The sequence below is a fragment of the Mobula birostris genome, chromosome 6, assembly GCF_030028105.1.
Source record: "Mobula birostris isolate sMobBir1 chromosome 6, sMobBir1.hap1, whole genome shotgun sequence".
Taxonomy (NCBI): Eukaryota; Metazoa; Chordata; class Chondrichthyes; order Myliobatiformes; family Myliobatidae; genus Mobula; species Mobula birostris.
Window position 1 is genome coordinate 70465364 of NC_092375.1, and position 11583 is coordinate 70476946.

Sequence of the window (11583 nt, forward strand, 5' to 3'; positions counted from 1 at the left end):
CTTTCCCACAGTTTTTCCTAATTACATGTGATGAAAACAAATTGTTTAACCTGCTATTTTACACAGAAAAGATAGCTATTTTGTCACTTTTGTATTAAATTAATTCAAATTGCTATTTAGTTGGCCTCAATGTTTTAGTTTTTTTTAAATTTTAACTTGATTATTTTTTTTTCAGATTTGCCTCATCATATGATGCAATAGTAGCTTTCAAAGCTAAGATGCAGTTTGTTTGGGTGTGATAATAACCAACAAAGCCTGGACCGGAGTAAATTAATGATTACAAAGGTAGAAAAGAACTTAAACCAAATGGAGACAGAGGGTAGGGGTGAGAAGAAATCCCACTGGAGATAAATCTAGAATGCTTGAGAAGAAGGGCAGGTGGAATACAGTGAGTAGGTTGGAGATACAATTACAATCTTTAAGAGGCTTCAAATAGGCGATGCTTAGAAGAATATGCTCCTAATGCGGGCAAGCGAATTAGTATAAATGTGCAACAAGGTTGGCTGGATGTAGTGGACTGAAAAGCCTATTTCTGTGACTCAGTAGCCAAATGGCATCAGGAAGGAACAGAGTATATACACACTTCCACTAACAAATATGGCCCATGTAATAAAGACGCAAAAGAAATAAACAGGACACTGACGGATGAACAACAAGCAATAATGAGAATGGTTCAGAAAATTAAGATGCTTCAAGGGACAGAAAATATTGATGGGAGTTGTCCATTGGCCTCTAAACAAAAGCAGTCATGTAGAAAATTAAACTAATTAAAATCACACAGGAATTTTGAATTAGAAATATATGTAACAAAGATACTACAGAAATCTTGAATAAAACTAAATTAGCAATAATAGTGCGGCAGATGAATTCCTGGAGTGTACGTGTGATGATTTTTGGACAAATATTTTGGTATAATGTAGGTTTCAGTGCTGGGGCCACTGTTGTTTATTGTATGTCTGCGGTTATGATAAGTTGTCTGCTGACGACATGAAGATTGGTGGTGTTGTAGATAATGCAGTGTTTGCATAAGGATTCAGAGATATGGTTTAACTGCAAAGCTGGGTGGAGTGATGGCGATGGATATTAATCCAAACAAGTGTAATGCATTTTGGGTTGGCTCAAACTAACAGGACATGTACGTACAATGAGAGGCAGGGACCTTCGAGGCATTGATATAGAGAGGGAGGTTGGGATCAAGGCCACAGCACCCTGAAATTGATGACATGGGTGGATAAATAGTTCCTTCATATTCTTGGGCATTGAGTACAAGAGTTGGAATTTCATGTTGCTACTGTAGAAGACATTGGTTTGGCTGCACTTGAAATATTGTATGCATATCTGGTCATCACACTAAATGGATGCTGTAGCGTAGACAGAGTGTAAAAAAAATTCTTCAGGATGCTGCCAGGAATCGAGGTCTTTGGTTAAAAGGAGAGATTGGATTGGTTGGAATAGCTTTCACTGGAGAACAGGAGGCCAAGGGGTGATCTTATAAGGTTATGAGAAGTACAAGCAAGCTAACTAAACAGTCTTTTTCTAAGAGAAGGGGAATCTAAAGCTATAAGTCACAGATTTAAAGTAAGAGGAGATATATTTAAGGGATATTTAAGAGCATGTTTTTAAAAAGCCTTTGGATAGGTACATGGATAGAAAAGGAATAGAGGAATATGGGCCAACTACAGGAATAGCATCTTTGTAAGCATGGACAAATCCAGACAGCTTCTGGACTAATCAACTCCCATATAAAGTAATGGTGTAGAGATAAAAATCACTAAATATAGTTAAAGAGATAAACATATGAAAGGTATCATCAGAAAAGAGAAAAACAAAGTAGAAATATGATATTGACAGTGCATCAAGCATGATCATAATGGCCAAATATGCTCCAAATTTTTTTCATGTTAAATCTACTTCTTCTGCATATATAAAAAAAATCTGACCTTTAATTGAACTGATTTCATATATTGACAAGTTCTTCATTGAGTCACACCTCAGCTTAGTATTCTTTGCAAAATATTTCAACCAGAGCACTACATAGGTGTTAAACTTCTAATATATAATACATATATAAGTTGGCTGTATATTACAAAATAATATATTCTTCTCTGCACCTTGGGGTGCTTCAGATGGCAACCTTGCCACTTATTTATGATCTGTCGAGAATACACACACACACACCCACCCTCGGCCTGTTCTCTAGTGAGAAATATCCCAACCAATCCAATCTCTCCTTGTACCAAAGACCTCCATTCCTAGCAACATCTTTTCTCATAAATTAGGGGAATCTGGTTTCTTAATTTAGTTTTTGTTCTTTAAGATTTGTCCCAAATAACGGCTGTCCCAATTAACTGTATATATAAATGAAATGATTTCACTACTTCAACAAGTTCAGAATTACAAAGAATTTGAAGGAATCAACAAACATTTGAATGTTACAAAGAGAATGAAGATTTAGAGGATGCATATTCTAAAGCACTGTATGAAGGCAGTCCATTACCTGTACTAGATGTCTGCGTTAAATGAGAAAATTGGTTAACATGTCAACTCTTTGTGGAAAAGCAATCAGCAAGGGAATGGAAACCTGAACTGCTGAAATAATGGGAAAAAAAAACCATAGTCAAATACAAGGATACAATAACCACCTGATAATAAATACACACAAATATTACATCAGACCAATTTATTAATATTTTTTTCTCATCAGGTTCTCTGCCTTAAATCAAATAGATCTACTTGAGGGAAAGGGCTATTAGGAAATCACTAATATATCCAACAGAAAATTCAGGACAAACTTTACCTATTAATAATGTTACCCAAAGAACTTACTACTATTAGCAGTAATTGAGGTGAACAGATCAGACTTAAGGAAAAAGCAGGTAGAAAGGAAGAAAAGGATATGTTAAAGTTAGGCAAAGGAGGAAGAGTCGTATGTAAAATATTTTTGACCTGTTGTATTGAATGGTCTCATTCACGATTTCACTTGACTAGAATAATTTACCACTGGCCAGATGACAGGGTCCAACATTCTGAATTTTTCCTATCTGCCAGTCTACATACTCAGCATCCCTTTATTTAGCTCTTCATCTTCATTTACTTATCAGTTATTCTTCAAAACAGTCAGCCTCTCTATCACTTTCACTCATCTAAAAATAGTTATTACTGTACACTGTCATCATCCTACATTAACTTGGCCTCTAAACATTCCTTCTTAATGGGCTCAAAAAAGCTTTTTTAAAAATTATTCTAGCTTGGTTATGCCAGATAAAGGGAAACAAATCAATTCAAAAAGTAGAGTAGTAGTCTCACAACCCAAATGCACTGTGTAAGAGGTTCTGTAAGAGTACTGCATACTCCAGCACATCCTCCCTGGAAGATTTATTTGGCAGCCAACATCAATGAAGCATACAACAAAGTGCTCCTGGGCAGTTAAATTATTAAAAGTTACAGGAGCAAATCACAACAATTGGATCACAGCAGGGGCTTCACTTTCAGATGAGATCAATGCTTTCTATACTTGCTTTGACTGTCAAAACATGGAGGAACCATCTTGAATTCACATGGCCCCAGGTGATCCTGTGATTTCAGTCTTTGAGGCCAATGTGCAAGCACCCTTCAGGAAGTGAAGCCAGAAAAAGCATCTGGCCAGATTGAGTACCTGGTCAAGTACTAAGTGCTGATCAACTGGATGGAAAGTTCACTGAGATCTTTACTACTTGCTTCAGCAGTCTGAGGTACCCACCTGCTTCAAGCAAGCTTCACTTACACCAGTACCTAAGAAGAACGTGGCAACCTACTCAATGACTATTGTCCAAAAGAACTTACATCAACAGTGATGAAGTGTTTTGAGAGGTTGGTGATGAAACATATCAACTCCTGCCTGGGAAGCAGCTTGGTTCCGCTCCAATTTGACTAGCAGCACAACTGGTCAAAAGCAGGTGCCACCTCACTAGCTCTTCATTCAACCCTAGAACATCTGGACAGCAAAGATGCATATATCAGGATGCTCGTTATTAACTATAGCTCAGCATTCAATACTATCATCCCCTCAAAACTAACCAAGCAGCTTCAAGACCTTGGCCTCAATACCTCCTTATGCAGTTGGATTCTTGATTACCTCAGTTGCAGATCCCAGTGAGTTTGGATTGGTAACATCTCCTCCACAATCCCCTTCAGCACAAATGCACCACAATGCTGTGTGCTTAGCTGCCTGCTCTACTTGCTTTACATTTACAACTGTGTGGCTAAGCACAGCTCCAATGCCGTATTCAAGTTTGCTAATGACACCACTGTGGTAGGATAAATCAAAGGATGTGACAAATCAGCATATAGGAGGGAGACTGAAAATCTGGTTGAGTGGTAGAACAGCAACAACCTCTTACTCAATGTCAGCAAGACCAAAGAGTGGATTATTAGCTACAGGAGGAAAACAGAGGTCCATGAGCCAGTCTTCAGCAGGGGATCAGAGCTGGAAAGTGTCAGCAACCTGAAATCCCTCAGTGTTATTATTTCAGAGGACCTGGCCTGGGCCCAGCACACAAGTGCAACTACAAAGAAAGCATAGCAACACCTTTACTTCCTTAGGAGTTTGCAAGAATTAGCATGACATCTAAAACTTCTATAGATATGTGGTGGAGAGTATAACAACTAACTGCATCACAGCCTGCTGTGCAAACACCAATGCTCTTGAATGGAAAATCTAACAAAAGGTAGTGGATATAGCCCAAACCATCGCAGGTAAAGTGCTCCCCACCATTAAGCATATCTACATGTAGCATTATTGCAGGAAAGCACCATCAATCATCAGGGACCCTCACCAATTAGGCCATGCTCTTTTCTCACCTCTGCATCAGGAAGTTGGTACAGGTGCTTCAGGTCTCACACCATCAAGCTCTTGAGCCAAAGGGAATAATTTCACTTGCCTCATCACTGAACCATCCCCACAGCCTATGAACTGACTTTCAAAGACTCGTCATCTCATGTTCACAATATGTATTGCTTATTTATAATTATTACTCTGTTTTTATATTTGCACATAGTTGTCTTTTACACTCTAATTGACTGAACAGTTGGTGCAGTGTATCATTGATTCTGTTATGGTTATTATTCTATTATGAATTTATTGAGTATGCCCACAAGAAAATGAAACTCAGGGTTGATAATACATTTGCAGTGAACTTTTATATTTAGCTTCAGTTCCCAATTAAAACTTCAAAGACCAATCTCAACAGTAAAATTGAAGTAAACAACAGAATCCAAGGCTATTCTCTCATCATTCAAGAGATGATTTCAGAGCAAGGCACTATCGGATTAATGGAGTATACCTGTTAGTTTTTCCAAATGTCACACATTTAGGCCAACACAGTAAGTTACAACGGTTAGGGAAAAATAAATAAAAATTCAATATTCACTACACTATCCAAACAGATATCATACTTTCCTTTGTGTCTTAAGCATCAAGATCAAGATTGACTAAGCCTTGTGTCGGAGATCAAAAATTCTTCTCAACCTTTCTTTCCTACACATAATTACATAACTGTTCTGAAATCAGACAAATCTTTCAGTTTACATAATCTGGTACTGAATAAACAGCAAGAAAGACGCAATTGCATAATTTTTTTAGCTGGAACATGCTAGCCGCCATAGAAGTCCCAGGAAATATCCTGAGACAGGGATATTAAGTGAATCAAAATATACCTAAGCTGTCATTCCAAAGGCAAGCTTCTGGTAGCATCTTTTCATTGTTCTCACCAATAAACTCCCAATGAAAGTTCAAAAAACAATTAATTACATTTATTTTGCCACTATGCATTCAGTGATTCAAACAATGAAAGAAATAGTATGCAAACTGTCTGGCATTAAACGTTATAGCAACAATATCTCCAAGATCACTTGATAAAGCTCCAAATATATCATAGAGAAATTCAAAGGAATTCTTAACCTATTATCCCCGAATGACAGATTACTACACCAATTTATTGTGCTTGAAATTCCATGCCTGAGTCCATTACTTCAAAAAGAGGAGAGCTGTTTGAAATCATGATATAGTTAGTACAGGCAGGACCCTGAGATACAGAAAAATAATTAAAATAAGATATTATTGATATTTTTATTTTAAATAATTTGATTACTCCTTGCACAAACTATGACACATATGGATGTATGCAAATTGATTGCTTTTAATCCCTAGCGTTCTGTAGAATAGTAAAGCTCTGATACTCTGCCATCTGTGAAGTGCACAGTCAGCATCTGACTCATCAGGGCTGCTGTTTCCCACACTGTTCAAACTGCAGGACTCTTCTTTCCTGATTCACTCTTCCACTTCACTTTCCACGCAACTGTAGGTGATGTTACTTAATTTTTTTTTCACTTCTTCCCTTCCTGCCATCCACAGATTAAACAGGTGAAGCTGTAATCCACCTGCATTTCTTCCAATACAGAGTAGTTCATTCAGTGTTCATTACATTATCTCCAGTAAAAAGGAGAAATCAATTGCAGAGTGACCACTAGGCAGTATACTCTGCTCAGTCCACAGAATAATCCTGAACTCTCAGTCCTTTGTCACTTGAATTCTCCGACTTTGACCTCCTACACAGTTCCAACAATCTCTAATGCAAGCCAGAAGAGCAGAAACCAGTTTCCCTTTTGGACAAGTTACAGCCATTGTGACCCAATACTGAATTCAACTATTTCAGGTAGCCAATATATTTTCTCCTAAAACTGCTTTCAATGCCAACCGATTCTTCCTTTATTTTTCTTTCCTTTCTATTGGCCATAATTAGAAAGGACGATGACAAGTTTGGTTCAGCGTCTTCATACAACTTAAAACATGCTTGCTTTCTCACTTCTCTGATTCTGATGAAAGGTCACTTACTTGAATACTTTCCCCAAGACGCTGACTGATCTGCTGAATTCTTTCACCATCTTCAGTTTTCGTATTGCAAGTTTATTCTGGTTCAGCATTATTTTTTTAATTATTTGATGACTGTAGTTTCAAAGTGTGTGTGATAACTGCAATGGGTAAGCTACATTGTATGCCAGTACTGATATTTTTAGTGTATTTATGGGACTTCCAAATCTCAGACTCAACACTCCGCTTAACATCAACTGGGCTTGTACATGGTAATCAGTTGATGCAATGGTCAAATGTTAGATTGTTCAAACTAACTATAATGAAAACATTCTTCTGAAGTAGTATGCCCAGAAATCATAGTAAAATTTTTTAAGGGAGAAGAATCAATCAAAAAAATGAATGGAAGATCAAGTAGCTTATATTGTTTTTTTTTAAATTTACACCAATAGTTGGAAGGTCTAAGATTTATGCTAAATAAAAATTATTTTATATTATACAGAATACTTGATTAAACCAAAATTAAAGATCAAAGATACATGAACTGGAACAGTAACTCCTAATGAAAGGTATATAAATTAATATCAGAGAAGTGTACGCTATGAACTAGGAAAACAAAGATGAAATGATACAAGCACCATTTAATCAAAAGTCAATAGAGGTACTGCATTATGTTGAATAGATAAAAAAAATGGCAAAAAACAATGCAACTGAATAAGAATATGAAAGAGCAGGGGCAGATTTACCCTGCATACAGAGTTTTAAATCTTTAAAGACAAGATTTTAGACTTCACTAACCATGTCAACTGTGGGAATATGTACATTGCAACTATAGGAGTTGCAGAAACTTCTCATTTCAACAATTCTTCTTGGCACATTCATCATATCAAGGATGACTTGCCTCCACTTTGGTTAAGTGGGAGATAATGGCTGTGTGAGAATTCATCCAATAAAGGGTGACTGGTGCATAGTTCTTGACAGAGCAAACTCTCAGTCCAATGACAAGTCCAAAACAACTGAAATTCAGGTGCATGGGTAAATGTATTCACACACACTCCTACATGTATCATTTTCCAACTTCATTCCTTCCCTTCTTCAGATCCCCCCTCCCATCACTTCCCAAACTTTCTTTTTCCGCTACCTCCTTCTTGCAACCTTACCCCTCCTTGTTCTCTAGCTGCCGTCTACTCATTCCCACCAACAGTGCCATCTACCACCCTATTAAAAGCAATTCTCCAAACAGTTTCTACCCAACACCTGATCCTATCCTTGATCCCATCAGTCACACTGCCCAAAGTCCAGAAATCCCAGACCTCTGCATGTTTGGCTCAGTGCAACGTATTTGCATTTAAAAAGATGTTTGCAATTTCCAGTTAATCAGGCACAAAGAGAGACAACTGCTGAACCTTGGCCCTTTCTGAACAGTTACATTGCAGATTAGAGTTTTAATGCACTTTCTTCCCAGCGTTCAGTACCAAAGGTGAAGATACCATAAATCCTAAATTATGAAACCTCTTTTAAAAATACTAGTTACAGCATCAGTTGCTGTATGGAATCTGACAAGCAATCAATTTCAGGCCACACAATCACAACCAATGGCCCTCCTGGCCACAAATCATTCTGTTCATGATCAGTCACTCCCATAGGCAAGCCTACTTTTGCTTTACTCTGAAATTTTTTGTGTTTAATCCCAGAGGTAGAGCAAATGAGACTGCAAACTATGCATCTGTTTACACCAGTCCTCACTATAGATCTAGCTTACATCATGAACAGGGTAATCCGGCATTGGCACAAAGGTGCCTAAAGGAAGGAATCCCAAACTCCCACACCAGTACAGGCCACCTCTCCATGTCCATTTTTAGGGTGTAAACCCAATATTCCCTCAATACTGAAGTCAAGTCCAGTTCTGAAATTTCAGCATTTATAAGAGGCATTGGGCTCAAAGCTAGCTGCAAAGGTAACCCAAATGAAAAACATAAATTAAAAAGTAATTAAGCAATGAATAACCCATAGAATAGGCTTAAACCTCTTACTGTATTTACAATTCATCTTGGATGGAGGATACTATCAGCAAGGTTTGCAGACTTAAAAGCAGTGGCATTGGGTCAAATGATGATGAAAGCCATTGTATCTAAATATTCAGAAACATCGCATAATAGGTAAATTTTAAAGTGAATTTTGTAGAAAAATAAAAACAATGAAAACCAAAAATATCCAATGAAATACTATATTGAATAGTGAGTGAGAACGATACTGTGTAGAATGAATAGAGAGGGCTATTAAAAGTACAATTAAGTGACAAAATCTAATTAACCTACAAGTACATCTTCTGCAGTATGAGTATACGATTCCAGCCATAGGCAGGCTTGCAAACAAAGTCACTCCTTACTCCAAGAGTTCAAGATAGCGGAAAACATTAAAGAAGTAATCCAATAGCAGGTTCATTGTAGGAAAATGTATAATTAAATGAGTGTGCGTAAATAGAGTAGCATATTAATCTTGGATGACTTCAGTGTTCTTGAAGACTGGATTAATCAAATTGCAAGTGGTGGCCATATGAATCAATTCATAGAATTGTATAGTATCCCTAAGCATTTAAGATGAATTCAATGTAAAAAAAATACTTAAGGCAGTTGAGATCACAGCATGGTAGAATTTGGATTTGAAACAAACATGCTACACTTAAATATTAGGAGTTATAATGGAATGGGCTACAGTTGGTTAACTGGACCTGGCAAATAGATGAAAAGGCAAGACAAGTGAAAGACAGATAAGGAGATACTTCATGACTCCCAGCAAAGATGCATGATACGAGGAAGAAACATAATCAGGAATGGGGAGCACTGGGATGTGAATCAATAGAGTCTAGTGAGGAAACTGAGAAGGAAAACTAACTATGCTACAGATGATGGAAGTCTTAAATATCATCATTAAATATATAGTTAGGTGACTGGAGGAGGTAAATGCTAGGAGAATGTTTCCTGAAAGTGTCTTTTTCATTCTTTGTAACTAATGCCATTGTTAAACAACAGCTGATCCAAAACACGTAAATATCAAAACTAGGTTCGGATAGCGCTGAGAGCTATGGTAACAGTTTTATTAAAGAGACACTGTCTCTAAAGTCAGCACACGGTGTAGGCAAGCACTCTTCAAAGATAATAAACACTTAAAAGGTAGAGACAAGGAAGTTCAAAGACAATCAAGGAAACTAGCAAGAGACGAAAACATCTACAGCTTACAAGAATGCGAAATGGTAAACTTCTGCAACTGACGGGGAAAGTGCCCTCTTCAGCGACACAAATGCCCCGCCACCCCCGCTCCGAGGTTCAGTCAAGCCCCGATCTCTGCTTAAAGGGGTAGGCGGGCTCCCTGTCACCGTGGAAAGGGCTGACACACCCCAGTCTCAGGCTGACGGCCCGGCCAGCAGCGACGCCCGAAGCCTCCCAGCGGGCGCTCCGGGCTGGCCCATTAGCGACCCAGACCCGCGGAGGCGCAAGTACCGGGAGACGGCCCGCGGCGGGCCACACTTACCCCTCACCTCATACACATGCCTAACGGAAGGGAAGCTCGACCTCAGACGCGGCACCTCCACCTGCCTCGCAATTGCCCTCCCTCGGCCGGCCGCTCGGCCTTGCTCCGCCGCTTTCTTGCCACACAAGCTGTCAATCGGCGGACAATCTCCTCCCGGAGCCAGGCACGGGGAGGGGTCACGTTAGCCCCGCCCCTACAGCGCGTCACGGCCGTCCGCAATCCCGCGCGCCCCCATTGGCCGGGCACGCAGATATTCCGCAAACATTGACGCGTATTCACAGCGCCGCATGAATGGCTGGAAATGAGTTGTTTCGGGTGGATGTGCAGAGGAGGAAGGGGAAGCTGGGGTCAGGGGGAGACAAAAGGTCACGATAGGGAAAGTGGAAAGAAGAAAGAGCGGGGGAAAAAACCTGATGCGAATTATTGTAGGCGCTCAAAATCCAAGAGATTCTGCAGATGCTGGAAGCACACACACACACAAAGTGCTGAAGGAACTCAGCAGGTGAGGCGGCATCTGTGGAGAGGGAATAAACTGTCAACGTTTTAAGTGAGACCCTTCATCAGACTGGAAAGGAAGGTGGAAGAGGCCCGAACAAGAAGGTGGGGAAGGGGAGTCGGAGGCAGGAGTACAAGCTAGCTGGGGATGGGTGAAACCAGGTGAGGGAGAAGGTAAACAACAGAAATTCTGCAGATGCTGGAAATTCAAGCAACACACATCAAAGTTGCTGGTGAACGCAGCAGGCCAGGCAGCATCTCTAGGAAGAGGTACAGTCGACGTTTCAGGCCGAGACCCTTCGTCAGGACTAACTGAAGGAAGAGTTAGTAAGAGATTTGAAAGGGGGAGGGGGAGATCCAAAATGATAGGAGAAGACAGGAGGGGGAGGGATGGAGCCAAGAGCTGGACAGGTGATTGGCAAAGGGGATATGAGAGGATCATGGGACAGGAGGCCCGGGGAGAAAGACAAGGGGTGGGGTGGGGGGGAACCCAGAGGATGAGCAAGGGGTATAGTCAGAGGGACAGAGGGAGAAAAAGGAGAGAGAGAGAAAGAAAGTGTGTGTATAAAAATAAATAACGGATGGGGTACGAGGGAGAGGTGGAGCATTAGCGGAAGTTAGAGAAGTCAATGTTGATGCCATCAGGTTGGAGGCTACCCAGACGGAATATAAGGTGTTGTTCCTCCAACCTGAGTGTGGCTTCATCTTCA

The 11583-nt window shown here is 39.7% G+C and overlaps 1 protein-coding gene across 6 annotated transcripts in view; it reads right to left on the reverse strand.

Annotated features, from left to right (window-relative positions):
- The window catches only part of LOC140199092 (transcription regulator protein BACH1-like), a 71077-nt gene extending 60525 nt beyond the window's left edge, over positions 1-10552 (reverse strand). The window contains exons 1-2 of one of the 6 annotated variants that reach the window (XM_072260594.1): positions 10386-10552; positions 2498-2586 (exon numbers count right to left, since the gene is read on the reverse strand). The gene's annotated coding sequence lies outside the window, so the exon portion shown is untranslated. Of the gene's footprint in view, positions 1-2497; positions 2590-10378 lie in introns of all 6 variants that reach the window. The other 5 variants (XM_072260591.1, XM_072260593.1, XM_072260592.1 and 2 more) reach the window with 5 other exon arrangements.
- Positions 10553-11583: the final 1031 nt, after the last annotated feature.